The 16,256-nt window shown below is 41.0% G+C and overlaps 1 long non-coding RNA gene across 3 annotated transcripts in view; it reads left to right on the top strand.

Moving 5' to 3' along the window:
- The window catches only part of LOC135115062 (uncharacterized), a 39,561-nt gene extending 27,654 nt beyond the window's left edge, over window positions 1-11,907 (top strand). For 2 of the 3 annotated variants that reach the window (XR_010275786.1, XR_010275787.1), the window contains exons 2-4: window positions 9,760-9,981; window positions 10,283-10,387; window positions 10,948-11,907. This is a non-coding gene — a long non-coding RNA (uncharacterized LOC135115062). The remainder of the gene's footprint in view (window positions 1-9,759; window positions 9,982-10,282; window positions 10,388-10,947) is intronic. The other variant, XR_010275788.1, reaches the window with a different exon arrangement.
- Window positions 11,908-16,256: the final 4,349 nt, after the last annotated feature.

Raw genomic sequence — 16,256 nt, forward strand, 5'->3', positions numbered from 1 at the left:
TTTACTTGATTATTCTCTACAATTGTCCCACTTCTGGATTTTCATTACACAAAGGAATGTATGATACCTTCCGCATTTTAGCCTCCACGAATTAACATTAACATTTCGGCTCTAATGGGGGAACTTTGGCGGAAACAAACTCTCAGGCAATTACATACTACGTACATAGAACGGTAGCGGCGAGGTTTGAATCACTGCTGCCACCATCGCCACCTCCTCCACACTACCGCTACCACCACCACCCACCACCAGTAGTGTTCTCCCTCTCCCGGATGCCCTGCAGTTGTATTCTAGGTATTTTAAGCGAATGCAATTGCCTGAATACAGAATTACCAGGGTAGAAAGCGATAATATTACTTCAGGTCGAAATGTCTAGAGGTGTTTTGTATTGTATTCTGTAGAACGTAAATGGATTCATGCTTGCATACATATACTGTCAGTTTATCGTCATCCTGTTGGTCATATTCACGTTGTGCACAAAAATTCTGTCAAAGCTGCAAAGGAAATGATCAAATGTAATGTAGAAATAAAGTAGTGCATTTTCTTGATATACTCGTAGAAAATTCATCTTCGATATAATATTTCTTCTATTATATTCGTCTTTATTATGTATCTCGTTCTTCATAATTTGATTAGAGAGCTGATGCAGATGTGGAGAGATGATACCGTCATGAAGAACAGCGCCCCCCGCCCCTCTTGAGGTGTCTTGGTAGCTTGTGATATCTTCTGATGGATAAAGATGTTGACTGATATGTAAGATAGATGTGGTACCATAACCTAACACCGCCTTAAGAATATCAGGAATGGCTGATCTTCATGTGATCCAGAAAAGACAGTGACCCCCAATATATCTGAAGCAGAGGAGCCTCCACCCTCATAACACTTCCCGTTTTCGATGTAAAATTAGTAGTTATCCTGTGGCTCGATTTTTCTCGAGTTCATTGATGTAGTCGCGCGATATTGATTTTTGCGTCCCACAGAGTACCATCTCCCTCTGTTTATTCTTCCTCTGTCATCACTGTTTCTCCTCTTCTGCTTTCCCTCCATTTTGTCCTCTTCGTTGTCATCTTCGTCTTCTAATACTTCCTGTTTTCTTATTTCTGCCTCTTTTGTCCTGTCCTTTGTTCCGGCTCAGGGGCGGCTGCGCTTCAGTGCGATGCATTCGTTGCATCATGATACACTCGTCCTATATGCCAGTCGTATTGTCATCTAGTTTGTCGTTTCCCAGAACCTTTTCCCCTAATGGCCCGTGTTTTGAACCTTGCAAACACAAATAAACCTAATACTCCGTGCAGCGCCGGAACGTGTTCCATTTTGTTTTTCCTAAGTTCAATATATTTCTACTTCACTCTTAAATGTTTCCATTCTCCCTTACTTAATTGGTATCATTACAGAATTACACCTTTCTCACTCAGGTAAATAGTATACTGCATTGTACTACATGTCATTACGGTAGCAATTATGATATATATATATATATATATATATATATATATATATATATATATATATATATATATATATATATATATATATATATATATATATATATATATATATAATGTAAAATCTTTTTAAAAGTTGTTAGGGTGTACGTATAGTTTGTTGGGTAAAAATAAATAGACAAAAACAGCCAGCGACAGTAATGGCGTATATGACAATGAAATGTATACCTTTACTTCACCAGAAAGGAAAAGTTTGGGCCACACCAGCAAGAGAGAGTGCAGCCTGAAAATTTTGCGCTTTTCTCATTTTTTCCCCTACCCCTGCTCTTCCTCTCTTCCCCTCCTCTTCTCATTCTGGTGTTCCTCCTGCTCCTCTTCTGTGTGCATCTCCTCTGGGTACAGGCGTGGGAAGGGAACACGGCTTATCTCCGCGCACACCAGTCAGGGGACACATCACCTGCTTTACTGCCGATGCCTGGCGTGCCGGGTCAGGACGGCGTGTGTGGGGAAGGAAACCGAGGGAGGAGGTGGGAGGGGACACACTAGAGGAACACACTGAGGGAAGGGGGCTGAAGGGGAAAACGGCAGACACGAGGAGCGGGTGGGGGGGGACATATGCACCCGGTGTTAAACTACATTGTCATCAGTTTTGAGGGAGTGAAAATAAACGCGTCGACATCGTGTTTAAAATTTATAGAGCAGGCTCAAAATCGCCATCATGAACGGACGGGTAAATTACTTGCTGAATGGTGTTTTGAGTGATTGAATTTGCGCTGCTGTTTTTATCCAGTGGTTCATATAACGCTTTGTTTATAATGAGACCATGAATGATTATCTGATCTGAACAACATGATATATTGAAATAGAATTCTCTTCCCTTCGGTACACACATAACTCTTCCTGATTCAGTAAAAAAATTGCCTCCTCATTTGCCTCCCGCCACAAACCTTATTAAGCCGCTGATTTAGAGTCCCATTTACACTTATTTACAATTGGTATCAAAATATTAAATGAATATACACAATCGAGTCTCACCTGCAGGCACTGCGTGAAGACAGTTCCACGTGGTGCGCCTGGCACGCCAACTTGACTTTTCATTTTATAAAACGTCCCTTCTAGTGTTATTGGTGTATTTTTTCCTTCATTCGTTTTCCTTTTACTGCCAGCCGATAGTTTGTACTTCCGCCGAGCTGAACAAACGACCCCGTACCCTAACAAATGATGGCTGTCACTTTTACGCGTGGCGGCGGATGGGGTGCCGAATGTTCCCTGCCGACGCCGAGGCAGGTGTGCGCCGGCCAGTGAATCCCATGGATCGGATCACATGAATACCCAACAGGCCTCGTGTGTGATGGGCTTAGTCTCTCGTGTGTGATGTGCATTCTGGTTGTGTGTGTGAGTGAGCTAAACTAGTTTTTGGTCAAATGGAAGAAAAAATGTTTCCTTTGTCACAAACGAAAAATGGAATGTCGTCTTACTTATTTGAGATGATTTAGTCAATAATGAATGTGATAAGGGACTTCAGAATGAGGGAGGTAGTTGTGCGGATGTATGTCAGACAATGGATGATATTAGTTGTTAAAAAGAATACGAATAGTGTTCATTCACCTACTGGAGAATGTGAGGGAGGATGCGAGGGATAGTAAACGCGATGAACTAATGATAATTAAGAGTACAGAGTGAAGAAAGCTGCGCTGTGGATGTGTGCTGGAGGCACTGGCTGGTGAAAATGAGGAAATGAATAGCATGACGAAGACGAGGAGGACAGGTGGTAGAAAGGACATAAGGAATGGTGAGGGAAAGGAAAAGGGAGGAAAATCGTTAATCCCATTCATCATTATTATATGGTTTCCTTTTATTTGCGACTAATGAGAGTTAAGAGAGGATAACGGTGGTGGTGATGGTGGTGTGGTGGTGAGGGTGGTGGTGGCAATGGGAGTGAGATTAGTGCTAATTAGGACAGCATATGTTGTTGCTTCTATTTCTGTTGCTATCGTCGTGTGCTTGCGACACTCTCTCTCTCTCTCTCTCTCTCTCTCTCTCTCTCTCTCTCTCTCTCTCTCTCTCTCTCTCTCTCTCTCTCTCTCTCTCTCTCTCTCTCTCTCTCTCTCTCTCTCTCTCAAACACATCAATGCAATGAAAACATACAGTCTTAATACCGCAGTAAGCACTTGCAGGAGCTTCTCTCCGTCCTTACAATTAATTTTGCTTCCTTAATCTCATTGCGTCTTTCCCATCGTGTCTTTGTCCTTTCCTCTGTGCTTTTCGCTTTGTTCGTTTTTATTATCCAGACTCCCTTTCCTTCGTTTTCTCCTTATTTATCATACGCAGTCTTTCTCCATCTCCTTTCCTTCATCCTTCTCATCGGTCTCTCTTCTCTCTGGGGTGATTTAAGTGATCCCTTGCAGCGTTTCGCCTTTCACCTGCACCTTCCTTTTTTGTACGTTCTTTGTTCTCCCTTCTCCTCCTCCTCCCCCTCATCTTCTTATTCTTCTTCCTCCTCTTCCTCATCATCATCATCTTCTTCCATGTTTTCAGTATTTCATCATTATCGTTTTTTTTTTTACATGATCTCATTACCAGGGTCATAATCATCACGTTGTTGTTGTTGTTGTTGTTGTTGTTGTTGTTGTTAATGTCATTGTTGTTAGTGGTGGCGGTGGTGGTGTTTTGATACTATATTTTTACCTCCTTCCTTTCATTTTGCCTCTCTCTCTCTCTCTCTCTCTCTCTCTCTCTCTCTCTCTCTCTCTCTCTCTCTCTCTCTCTCTCTCTCTCCTTACTGCTTTCCTTGATAATTATTTTACTTATTTTCCACCAGCTCTCCTAAGACTACTCCAGACTCTCCTTCATAAGTCTCATTTTTCCTTATATATGTTTTTTACGAGCGCAGAATATCGCTAAATGGAAACTGCATTGCTCTCACAACTTCCACTCTCAATGCTGATAATTATACAGGAACTATATTTTCATTATGAACGCACTGAATTTTTATATTTTTCGGTACTCACATTTTTCTTCTTTCTGTTTCTGTTTATATCTTTGCCTGGTTCTCTCTCTCTCTCTCTCTCTCTCTCTCTCTCTCTCTCTCTCTCTCTCTCTCTCTCTCTCTCTCTCTCTCTCTCTCTCTCTCTCTCTCTCTCTCTCTCTCTCTCTCTCTCTCTCTCCGTCAATTCATACACTAATACTCTAATATACAGATAGCTTTTATTTACATGATAATTTGAAAATGTCATCTGCAAAAAGTCTTTCTAGTATCTCTTCTCCATGCGGCACTGAAGTCCTGCACACTGAGGGTGGGAGGTGAGATGGAAAGGAAGTGACAGTGAAAAGAAAAGAGGCGAGAGTACCAGGAAGGAGGAAACCAAGGGGAATGAAAAGAATAACTGCAGCGGGAGGGAATAGAGGCGAGAAAGGCAGAGGGTAGGTGGAACAAACGGAAGGCTGGAGGCAGGAGTGTTGCTGAGTGGGAGGAGTTAAGAAGGAAAAGAGGAAGGTCCTAGAATGGGATGAGAGAATAGAGAGGAAGATCAGGATGAAGAGGAGGACACTCGATCAAGATTGGCGGAGACCAGTGAAAAAAAAAACATTAGAGGATTACTGGAATAAATGAAGAGGCTGAAAGAATATCAGTAACGAAAGAACACAGTGTGGGAAAGAAACAGTGTATGAATATAAAAGAAAAAAATATATATATGAAAAAAGGAACTGAAGAGAAGGTATAACGATAAATAAAGAGACTGAAAAGAGAAAATACAGAAAGAAATATGGAGACGTAACAGAAAAGGTAAAGAAAAGAAGTGGAAAATGTATAAAAAGAAACAAGGAAAAATAACACTGAAATGAAAGACAGGAAGAGATAGAGAGAGAGAGAGAGAGAGAGAGAGAGAAAGAGACTGAAAAGAGAAAATACAGAAAGAAATATGGAGACGTAACAGAAAAGGTAAAGAAAAGAAGTGGAAAATGTATAAAAAGAAACAAGGAAAAATAACACTGAAATGAAAGAAAGGAAGAGATTCAGAGAGAGAGAGAGAGAGAGAGAGAGAGAGAGAGAGAGAGAAAGAGAAAGAGAAAGGCAGTATGAATGGGGAGGAATAATTGGATCTTCGTAAGCTCAAAATGAGGAAGAGAAATCTGTTCACATCAAAAATGAAACTTTAATCAGCATAGGAAGCACATGGCCAGCTCTGATGTTCTCAATGCTCCATCTTCTTTTCTCTCCCTTCTGCTACTCTTCTCGGCCCAACCTTTCTCATCCTTCCTCCTCCTCTTCTCCGTCCAGCCTTTCTGCTTTTTCATTTTTCCTCCCCACGTACTGAATGTCCTTGGTTCCTCCTTCCCCTTTCCTTCACTTCTATTTTTCGGTTCCTCTTTATCACACTTACTGAGTTTTTATACTGCTTATATGGGTGTTCTTGCTGTATACTGTATGGCCTCTCTCTCTCTCTCTCTCTCTCTCTCTCTCTCTCTCTCTCTCTCTCTCTCTCTCTCTCTCTCTCTCTCTCTCTCTCTCTCTCTCTCTTTGCGAACCATCATAGCAGTAGCGAAGATTTGCAGAACAGAATCGTTCCCTTCAAGCAGGTAACCTCGTTATAAGTCAGTTTGTTACCTATTCTTCCTGTCTCCCTCCTCCTCCTCCTCCTCCTCTTCCTCCTCCATTTCCCTCCCATTGTAAGTCGTCATCTCCCTTTCTTACTGCATTAGTCTTCCTATTTTTGCCTTTTCTTGCTCCCTTGTCTCTCCCAATGATGCAGATTTGAGATGGAGAATCTAGTCGCTTTCCTCCCGTCGTGTTTTAGTATCTGGTTTTGATTGTGACTTTGAGTTCTGCTTATGATATAGAATTTTCTTTTTCTCTCATTATTCTTGACGTTTCTTGTTCTTTCAGTTTCTTTTATTCTTGTATTTGTTTTTTTTTCTTTGATGTATATACGTATGTTCATATGTTTGTGTTAATATTTATGTTTTGAAGTATTTTTGTTTATTTATTTTTTTTGGCAAACGTTTGTGTAGATTTACCGATATTATGTTCATTATTACATTTATCTGAGATTTCCATTAAAGTCTAACTGGTAGAATTAAATAGCGTTACTGCATATCATCCTACCAATAAACGGAACAATTACTAATGGGTGAGTGACCGGTGAATGGAGACAGATGGTAGAGATGACCACAAATGCTCACAAAACCAGATACAGGAAAACAGGACAGAGAGAACCTCCAGACACGTGTTAGTTAGTAAGTTAGTCGTCTCACCGTAATTTGAACATATGACGCACACTATCGCTATAATTAGAAGCATGTAACACGTAGTAAAAAGAGAAAAAAACTGAGAGAAAAATGAATGTCTTGAGGTAACGTGTGTGGAGTGTAACATGTACGTGATGGGTCTTGAAAACGCAGACGTGCAAATTAAATAGCTGAGATAAAGATAAAGCTTACATAAACTAACTGTGCGCCGTTTTCTTCTGTTTAATCGTGTCGCCTGTTCCCCCCCCCCTCTCTCTCTCTCTCTCTCTCTCTCTCTCTCTCTCTCTCTCTCTCTCTCTCTCTCTCTCTCTCTCTCTCTCTCTCTCTCTCTCTCTCCCCCCACGCTGCGTCTGTGTGCGCGTGTCTAACAGGCGAACGATCCATTACCATCACAGGAGCCACAATGCAGAGTTCACAAATGTGCAATTACCTGGAGTGGCTGGGCGGGAGTGGAGTGTCGCATGTAGTAATGAGGTGTCTCAACTCACTCCGTACCAACCCCACCACCACCACCTCTCTCTCTCTCTCTCTCTCTCTCTCTCTCTCTCTCTCTCTCTCTCTCTCTCTCTCTCTCTCTCTCTCTCTCTCTCTCTCTCTCTGATGCTCTTGTCTCCTATACCTTATTAACTCTTTCATTATTCACCTAAGAAGGAAATAACAATGTAAACAGTTAACTAAAGCAAAATCTCACCAAGTGTAGCGTGATAAAGAGCGCACCGGCAGTGCTACAAAACGAGAAGCCAGTTTAGTTCACGAGGTGACCTGATAATGTCCTCGGGTAGTTGATAAACAGAAGATGGACTCTGCCATAAGTTACCACAATGGGCGAAGAAGGGCGTAAGATACTGGCTATCTCTCCCAGTAGGAAGTTAGATAGTTAAGCGTATGGATGAGCGGCAGGGGTGGTGCAGGGAAGCTGGTTAGGAGGGAGGAGAGTTGTTAAGTCCTCAGCAAATTCCATAGAGATTATGATCAACAAAACGGTGGAGAATGGTGAGGGATCTTAGGGAAGTCATTTACAGGAGGGTTCATAAGGCTAAATATCCTTCAGCGCCATCTCTCTCTCTCTCTCTCTCTCTCTCTCTCTCTCTCTCTCTCTCTCTCTCTCTCTCTCTCTCTCTCTCTCTCTCTCTCTCTCTCTCTCTCTCTCTCTCTCTCTCAGATTTTGCCCAATTATCATTTATGTATATTCCACCTTTCTTAATTTTCCTCCTCTTAATCTTTTTTCGGTCTTTCCACCCTGTAATGGCCCATATCGTTCTTTCCTGACATTTGTAACTGAAGATTTTACCATGGACTTGTTCCTTTTATAAAGAAGATGACGCTTAACCATTTGACTGTTGATGGCACAATGACGCCAGCTATTTGTGTCACTCTATTTGACGTGACAAAAGTAAGTGCTGCCTTTTGAAATTATGTTCTTCATCTTCAACCAGGTTATTCTATTAAGCATGAAAGTAAACCATAGCAGTCAAACGGTTAATTACACAGCTACATCCTTTATTTAAGTGTCATGTTTACCCTATGCAGTCATTTATTTTAAGAGTGCATCCCACTGTTTCTTTTATAAAACCTGTCTTTTTATTGGAATGTTAGTTGTAGTTCCCACACTGTTGTATTTCCTTTCAAGAGGTGTTTTCATGATTCCCTCACTTAATTCTAACCTCGCCTCACAAGACGTCAGTATCTGCCAATTTCTGAAGGGTTTGGGCGAGCTGTATCCGCTTAGTTCTCACGTGTCTGGGATTACAGTGACGCTTCTGCTGGGGGACTGCATTAATAACGGGTGAAGAGGCCGGAGAGGAGGACGACAACTAGGAGGAGGAGGAGGAGGAGGAGGAAGAGGAGGAGAACTGGCGGCGTATTATCTCACTTCCGAGTTCCCGTACCATTAATATCCCTGAATATCAGACAACGGAGTACACTTTGCCACACTCACCTGTCCACTTGATATCCAGGTGTCTTCAAGCGAGCCTCCACGCACGGCCTTCCCACTCAAAGTACTCTCCATCGAATCAATGAAATACATTAGCCCTGAAATTAGTAGGCGTCTCTTAGGTCTTCACTATGTTTATTTTGATACTTTCTGTTAGAGGTGAGTTTGGGTTTTATTCCTCTTGCACCTTGAAAGCCATGATAAGATTCTCAATCAAATCTTCGAAGGCTTCAGTGTCATTAGCAAACGCTTAGTGAAAAAGATGAAATAATTTGTGACTTTAACGATTCTTCCCTCTCGGTGCACGCAGGAGATGACAGTTATGGAAGAATCGCTATTAGATTTCTCCTTTATTACCTAGAAAGAAATCAGACACCTCTTACCTTGCCGTACCACTAATCGCCACAACAATGACCTTAACGAGAATCCATGAAATCTATGAAGCTCCTAAATGGTCTCCTTAGAGACTTAACCATGCACTTCCTGGAGATCGACGCGCTCCCTTGCCGCTAATCAATGCTGGTGGTCTTAACATTAATGCTGTTTCCTGTTGTAGCAAGCAAACGTCATTGTTGTTTAATGGTTGGTTGGATATTGACACTAGCAGTTCTTCATTCATGAGCAGACCAGTGAGAAAAGTTGGTGACTATCAGCATGAGTTGGTCTTGTCATCTTTCTTTTTTATAGATGTGAAAAGCACTCAATCATTTCACTGCTTTTGTTGTGGTGGCGGTGCTCGACGCTGCAGTATGCTGGTGTGTGTGTGTGTGTGTGTGTGTGTGTGTGTGTGTGTGTGTGTGTGTGTGTGTGAGCGCCTTTTTTTTTTTTTTTTGTGTGTGTCACAGAGAGAGAGAGAGAGAGAGAGAGAGAGAGAGAGAGAGAGAGAGAGAGAGAGAGAGAGAGAGAGAGAGAGAGAGAGAGAGAGAGAGAGAGAGAGAGAGAGAGAGAGAGAGAGAGAGAGAGAGAGAGAGAGAGAGAGAGAGAGAGAGAGAGAGAGAGAGAGAGAGAGAGAGAGAGAGACCTTTAACTCCAGGCGCGGAGCCATACGCTGCACTAATAAAAGTAAGGAAAATGTCTTGTATACAGCAGCACACAATACCCGCCTAAGCCTGCCTACTAAACCTGCAGGCTGGAGGAAGGACGCCTTGCGAGGGGAAAGGGCCCGTATCACCCTTCCTGGAGCGAGTTGGCAGGTTCACCGAGTCTGTCAAAGAGTTGTCGCGACAGGATGGCCCCGGCGCCTCGTTCTGTTGCTACGAAGGGCGTGTGTCACTCTCCTGATGAAATCTTATTGCTTTTCCAACTCGCAACCAATTTTTTCATTCCTCTTTTTCTTCTAAGTTTATCAAGGTGAGATGAGAGCAGGTGCAAATGGCGCCAGGAAATGTATATATAAAATGTTTCTAAGCTTTTTGATCACTGGGTATATTTATTTGCCTATATATTTTTTCTTATTAGGCAATGGTGGTTTTGATAAAGTATGATGTTACCTGTTCGTTAATTTTAGCTGGTTGATACTTCTGTTACTTTTTCATCCTTGTATTTTTTTTTTTTACTCGCCTTTTGTTTCATTTCCCCTTCTATTCATCTTCGAATGCTATCCTCTTTTCCTGCTTATTATGCAGATTTTTTTCTTCCCTTTTTGTGACAGAATGCCGGAAGGAGTGCTAGGAGTGGGGGAGAATGCTTCCTGCTTTCGTACCCCTTTGTGCTATACGTGTGAGGATCAGTAGCACTGAATAGTCTACTCAATAAGGTGAGTCTGCCATTTATCAAAAGGCTTCCTATGAACACCTGTGCCTTTATTCCCAGGTTCCTTTGTCCTGTTCTTAATCCTCGCCTCGTTTTACCGCCCCCTCTTTCTGCCCTTTGTCCTCCTATATTTTGTTGCCGTTGTTGTTGTCTTCGTTGTTGTCGTTGCCGTTATTTCTCTTCATACTTACATTTGTAACCATTTTCCAACTCCTCTTCTGTACCCTCCTCCTCCTCGTCCTCCCATTCCTTCATGCCCACCTGTTCTTCCTAAAGAAATTGCTTTACATTCTCTTATCTTAGCAATGAAGTCCATGTGTGTATATTGTGTGAAACCTCATTCATTCATTCATATATATATATATATATATATATATATATATATATATATATATATATATATATATATATATATATATATATATATATATATATATATATATATATAATGTTTTCGTATAACAACATTGTAACGCTTCTCATGATGCAACATATGAAAGAGTGCAAGTACTGGTGGTTCTGTCCTCTAAGGCACAGATCCTTATCATCCATCTTGCCTTTCAGCCACCAAGACATCTATGGCATTAATCTCCCACGCCACTATTACTCTTTGCACTCTGTGAAAGGATGAAGGAGGACATTGTACGTGTTTATCATTTGCTGCTACAAGGACTCTTGCTTGGCTTGCCCACAGGTGCATTATAAGAATACAGGTGCATGGCTTGTATGAGGAGAGGTCTGTTTATGGATGACTCGCCTCGCTATTGATATATGAATTAAAGATAGAGGTGTAGCCCGACACACTTGTCCCCTTAGGTTTTATTGATTAGGGTTGCACCTCCTTGCCATAAGACGGAAAGCAATGGCGTGTGACAGGTCTGCGCACCCTCTGCTTCATTCGTCCCAAAGGATATTTTCCTCCTATGGAATAACGTGTGTAATACTCGTACATCCAAGAGATTGGCAAATTACACTATTTCTTTTGCCAAAACAACGTACGTAGAAGTGTAAATAATGTTATAATGTGTTTTCAATAACTATGATGAGTAGAATATGAATATGTACTTCCAAGTTAACCAGCATATGGCGATGAGTGTGGAGAGCAACGTGCGGTATCTTGTAGGGTTGTCAGTTCCTGTCACCAAGTTGAGTATTGACGGAACTTAATCGTAGACAACTTGTGCGATAGAAGTGAAATTCGGAACGGGAATACGTAATGACTGCTGTATGTTAAATTTTCTAGTATATGCGCACTGCCATTACCAAAACCGATATGTTACCAGTGCGATGTGAAGCAGGATAAAATTTGCCTGCACTCTGCATTGATCATCACTCTAAATGCTGTACAAAATATTAATGCATAGGAATTTTTGTCATGGACTCAATCATTCATGTCTGTTGTTGTATGTTTTGTTTATTTATTTACTTTTTCAGGCTTTTTGTAATAAGTATTCACGTTCAATAAGAGAAGTTTCTGTTTATATGAGTAAGTGTGGGTCTTTAAGCAATAAAATGTTATGGTAACCTTGTCAGCAGCACAACAACGCCTGGCACAGTATGTTAATGGCGGAAGAAACGGTGTTTGTAAAATTAGGACGTGTGTGTGTGTGTGTGTGTGTGTGTGTGTGTGTGTGTGTGTGTGTGTGTGTGTGTGCACGCGCGCGTTTTAATTACTAAATACTCTTGACCTAAATTGTATCGACATGAAAATGCTATCAGACACTCAACGTATCACATTAGCTGTTCAGTTACGTATCACTAAATCGAGTAACGCCTGTACCATTGATGAAACCTTTGTCATGCTATTGCAAAAATGCGCCACGACCTGTGTGTGCCACGTCATGCCAACAACCTGCCTTCACTCAGGCATCTTGCGCTATCGTGTGTTTTTAAATCTATTGCATATTTAATCCTCTTACTGGTTTGGTCATCGTTTTTTAACATTCGAACACTAGAAAATCGTTTAGATGGAGACAGAAAAAGAGGGTAAAAGAACTTAATTTCAGCTTTTCCCAACCATAAAAGTAAGTGACTAGCAAAAAAAAAGTGTCTGAAAAGTTGTAAGGGATTATGAGAAAAAACTGCCCTGAAGTTAAGGTTAAGGAAGTTGTTGAATTGAATTGCTATATATAATTTACTGTTATACCACTACATATTCTACCACAGACATACCAAGACCAAATTCTATGGATTATCTCATATTTCTTCTCTATATCGCATTCCAATCACAGTCTAGACTCTCTCTCTCTCTCTCTCTCTCTCTCTCTCTCTCTCTCTCTCTCTCTCTCTCTCTCTCTCTCTCTCTCTCTCTCTCTCTCTCATAGTGTGTCTTCCGCCTCTTCCTCTGTGTGCTTCCCACTCCCTTCCACCCTCCATCTCCTTCCTCGCCTACTATAGTACTCCTTTCCTCCTCTTCATTATCTTCCTCCCTCATCCTGCCCTCTATCTTCCTCGACGTCCCTCCATTTCCTTCTCCAGACTCCATAATTTCTCTTCCCTCTCGTTTGCCTCTTCCCTTTCTCTCGTTTTCCTCGTCCTTTTCTCTCCTCTTTCTTTCCTTTCCCCACCCCAATCACGCCGTAGTTTTTCTTCATGGTCACTATTCTTCTCGTCTTCGTCCTCTTTTGCTCCTCACCTCTCTCTCTCTCTCTCTCTCTCTCTCTCTCTCTCTCTCTCTCTCTCTCTCTCTCTCTCTCTCTCTCTCTCTCTCTCTCTCTCTCTCTCTCTCTCTCTCTCCTACTTTTCTCGTATATGCTCAGTCCACTTCTTCCTTTCCACGTGCTCTGTCGGTCCTTTGTAAATAGCGTCTTTGGGGTTGGCAGCAACTTAGATCACAATAGCTTTCCTGGAAGATAAGGGAGTATTAGCTTCAAATGGGGGAGCAGGAGGAGTGAGGGAAGTTAGTGAGAGGTTTACGGAGGGGATGGCTGGTAGGAAAAGGGAAAGGGATGGCAAGGAGCAAGGAGAGGAAGGATGAGGTGGAGCAGCAAGAGGAGGAGCAGCAGAGCAGAGGTATTTGCCAAACGATTAGGTAGTTTAAGAAACGACGAAGCGAAGTTGCTGCCTATAGGCTAAATCGACCCGAGAGAGATAGATAGATAGATAGATAGATAGATAGAGAGAGAGAGAGAGAGAGAGAGAGAGAGAGAGAGAGAGAGAGAGAGAGAGAGAGAGAGAGAGAGAGAGAGAGAGAGAGAGAGAGAGAGAGAGAGAGAGAGAGAGAGAGAGAGAGAGAGAGAGAGAGAGAGAGAGAGACTTCAAAAGGGTTTGTGAAAAAAAATCTAAGAATTTTTGGAAATAAACCTTGATAAAAGTTAAGTTGATAAAAGAAGCAGGAAAGAAAGAATTAAGATGAGAAAAGAAAAGAACAGAAACGTGAAGCGCTCATATACACCAACCAGCATCAGCACAAAGCACAGCCAGCACCACCAGGGAAACCACAGCAAGCAATGTTCCTTCTAAAAAAGCTTCACGTTCCAATTTCCCAACCCGAAGGCAGGAACAGGAGAACATTTCCACGAAGCAAAACAAAGCGAACAGAGAGAGGGAGAGAGAGAGAAAGGAGACAAAAAAAAAGTACCCACATACTACTTGTTGTCAATAAAAAGCAATGGTAAAGAGAGAAAGAGATAAAAGTAGTTACAGTATATACACTCTGTATCTATGAACACAGTGATGAAATAAAAGAAAAGTACCTGCACATTCTTTTATGCAAGAGGGGCAACGGCCAAGGGCAACGTAAATGTAGAAATAAAAAAGGCCCACTGAGGTGTCAGTACCCAAAAAGAGGCCGGGAACGATCATCAAATAATGAAGAGTAAGTATCTTTAAACCTTCTTCTTGAAAGAGTTCATGTCATGGGAAGGCGATACAGAAGCAGGCAGGGAGTTTCAGAGTTTACCAGAAAAAGGGATAAATATTTGAGAATATTGGTTAATTCTTGCATTAGAGATTACATGTTATTTTTTTGCATTAGAGAGGTGGACATAATAGGGGTCAAAGAAAATATAGGATCTTGTGCAGCGAGGCTGCGGAAGGAGGGGAAGTATGCAGTTATCAAGATCAGTAGAGAAGTTAGCGTGAATTTAGTGGTAGAAGATATCAAGAGATGCAACAGTGCTACAATGAGAGAGGGAGACTGAAGACAGATAGTTCGAGGAGAAGAGTTGATAAGACGAAAAGATCTTTGATTCCACACCGTCTAAAATAGCGGTACGAGTGGAAACCCTCTTACATGTGAAGCGTACTCCATACATGGACGGATAAGGCCCTTTTACAAATTTAGCATCTGGGAGGATGAGAAAAACTGGCGTAGACAACTCAGAACGCCTTACTTCATGGAAGCTATTTTTAGATAGAGATGAAATGTGAAATTTTCATTTTAGATTATTAGTATTAGGATGTTCAGTGTAAAAGAAGACGGGGCAGTTGAGGATCATTGAAGAAGAGGGGATAGTTATTTGGAAGGTTGTGTTAAGTTGACAGATGGAGGAATTGAGTTTTTAAGGCAATGAACAATACTATGTTTGTTCTGCTTCATTTAGAAGTATTAGAGAGATCAGAATTCAGGCGTTCTGTGGCGCTTCCCTGCTATGGTTGTTTGATTCCTGACGAGTTAGAAATCTACGAAAAGACGGAAATATTCATATTGTACCTGTAAAAAAGAAATAGAATATAATAAAGTATGTATATATAGAAGTGCTGTATCTGTAAAATGAAATAAAAGGTAGTGAAAATACTTATAAATGTACTGTAAATATGAAAAACAAATGACAGAAGGAAGGGATACGTACCACAGTCAAAAAAAAAAAAAAAATGTGATCTAAGCAAAAAGCGCCATTAAGAGTATCGTGTGTTGTAAGTATATCTAGTTAAAAGAGACACAGTAAAGTTGCACAGGATTTAGAGAAGTATGACATTGGAAATGGAGTAGAAAAGAACAAATACTATCAATACACAGAGGGAAGCCAGAACCAGTAATTCGTGCGTCGGAAAGGAGAGAGAGAAAAGAAGGAGTGGTAGGACACGAGCCTCGCCTTTCTCCCTGATTACTTGAGGTGAAGCCGAAGTCCTTCTTCTCTCCTCTCGCTCCTTCGAAGGAAAGCGATGTAATAAAAAGTATATGGAGTCCTTATTCTTCCCTCCACCAGCTCCACATGTGCCATTCTTTTCCTTTTCCTACCTTCACTGCCTTCCTTTCCTTTTTTGCATAGATTTAGTTTTCCAATTTTATTTTCATTCTTTTCTCAATGCTCCTTTATCACTTTTCTTTCTTCCTTCTTTGGAGTTCTTATTCTTCCTTCATTAAACCTGCATCATTTATTTTCTATTTTCCCCTTCACTATTTTCCTGTTCTTTCCTTCAATATAAGCTTCCATTCTTTTTTCTTATATTATTTTATCAGCGTCCTTTTATTAACTCGTCTTTTCTATGGAGTCCTTATTCTTTTCTTCACTACATCCACCATTTGTTTTCTCTTCAATCACTGCCTTGCGTTCCTTCCCTTACCTAAACTTAGATTCTATTTTTTTATCCTCAACGTTTTTTTACCAGTAGTCCTTCTAACTTCTATGGATGTCATTATTTATTTATTTTTTTTTTAACTGCATGCGCCAATTCCATTTTTCCTCGCCTTCATTACCTTGTTTTTCTACTTATACCTAAAATTATATATATATTTTGTTTTTTCATCCTTTTTCTTAACGCTTCTTTACCAGTCTTCCTTCTTCCTTCTGTGACTGCATTATTCTTTTTAACCATTTTTCTTTCCTTCATCGCTTTCCTTTTCTCCCTTTACTTAAACTTGGATTGTTGTATTTTCGTCCTTCTCTCAACCCTCCTTTGTCATTGTCATCCATGTTCCTTCTTACCTA

Source organism: Scylla paramamosain, chromosome 28 (assembly GCF_035594125.1).
Source record: "Scylla paramamosain isolate STU-SP2022 chromosome 28, ASM3559412v1, whole genome shotgun sequence".
NCBI classification, from domain to species: domain Eukaryota; kingdom Metazoa; phylum Arthropoda; class Malacostraca; order Decapoda; family Portunidae; genus Scylla; species Scylla paramamosain.